Below are 1,306 nucleotides of genomic sequence, written 5' to 3' on the forward strand. Positions count from 1 at the left end.
TATCTCTGGGCTTTCTATTCTGTTCCATTGATCTATATTTCTGTCTTTGTGCCAGTACCATACTGTCTTGATGACTGTGGCTTTGTAGTAGAGACTGAAGTCAGGCAGGTTGATTCCTCCAGTTCCATCTTCTTCCTCAAGATTACTTTGGCTAGTCAAAGTTTTTTGTTTTTCCATACAAATTGTGAAATTATTTGTTCTAGATCTGTGAAAAATACCATTGGTAGCTTGATAGGGATTGCATTGAATCTATAGATTGCTTTGGGTAGTATAGCCATTTTGACAATATTGATTCTTCCAATCCATGAACACGGTATGTTTCTCCATCTGTTTGTGTCCTCTTTGATTTCTTTCATCAGTGTTTTATAGTTTTCTATGTATAGATCTTTTGTTTCTTTAGGTAGATATACTCCTAAGTATTTTATTCTTTTTGTTGCAATGGTGAATGGTATTGTTTCCTTAATTTCTCTTTCTGTTTTCTCATTGTTAGTGTATAGGAATGCAAGGGATTTCTGTGTGTTAATTTTATATCCTGCTACTTTACAATATTTGTTGATTACCTCTAGTAATTTTCTGATAGAGTCTTTAGGGTTTTCTATGTAGAGGATGATGAAAAATATGGAACTCTTCACTAATTTGTGTGTCATCCTTGAGCAGGGGCCATGCTAATCTTCTCTGTATCATTCCAATTTTATTACATGTGCTGCCGAAGCGAGCACCCCATTGACATTTCTTATAGGAATCCTTGTTAAATGAAAGATGTATTAAAGAATGACATCCCATAGTGATGTATCAACTTGTAGCCCAAATCTAGTAAACTTTTCCATGTCTGTGTTTTTCCTGTCTAGTCTCCCAGTTGTGTCTGACTCTTTGTGACCCCATGGACTGTATAGCCCTCTGTCCATGGGATTTCCCAGGCAAGAATACTGAATAGGGTAGCCATTTCTTTCTCCAGGGGATCTTCCCAACTCAGGGACTGAACCTGCTTCTCCTTCATTGCAGATGGATTCTTTACTGCTGAGCCACCAGGGAAGCCCTTTTCAATGTCTAATTGAATTAACTATTGCAATGTAATAAACCACCTCAAAACTTAGTGGCTTAAAACAGCTGCCATTGATTTAGTTCATGACTTTCCTGGATAGCAATTGAAGCTGGACTCAGCTGAGGAGTTTTTCTTCTTATCTGGGCTCCTGAACAGCTTTGCTGATCTTGGCTGGACTTTGTCATCTGTCTAGGACCTTGGGTAGGACAATGGGTCAACTCAGCTCTAGTTCACACAGTGTCAATATCCATCAGATTAGCCCAG

General features: G+C 38.4%; 1 non-coding gene across 1 annotated transcript; it reads right to left on the bottom strand.

The window, feature by feature from the left end:
- Positions 1-612: 612 nt before the first annotated feature.
- LOC122422966 lies at positions 613-719 on the bottom strand. The gene has a single exon (XR_006264050.1). It is a non-coding gene; the product is annotated as a U6 spliceosomal RNA (small nuclear RNA).
- Between the last annotated feature and the right edge of the window lie 587 nt (positions 720-1,306).

Source organism: Cervus canadensis, chromosome 20 (genome assembly GCF_019320065.1).
Source record: "Cervus canadensis isolate Bull #8, Minnesota chromosome 20, ASM1932006v1, whole genome shotgun sequence".
Lineage (NCBI taxonomy): Eukaryota > Metazoa > Chordata > Mammalia > Artiodactyla > Cervidae > Cervus > Cervus canadensis.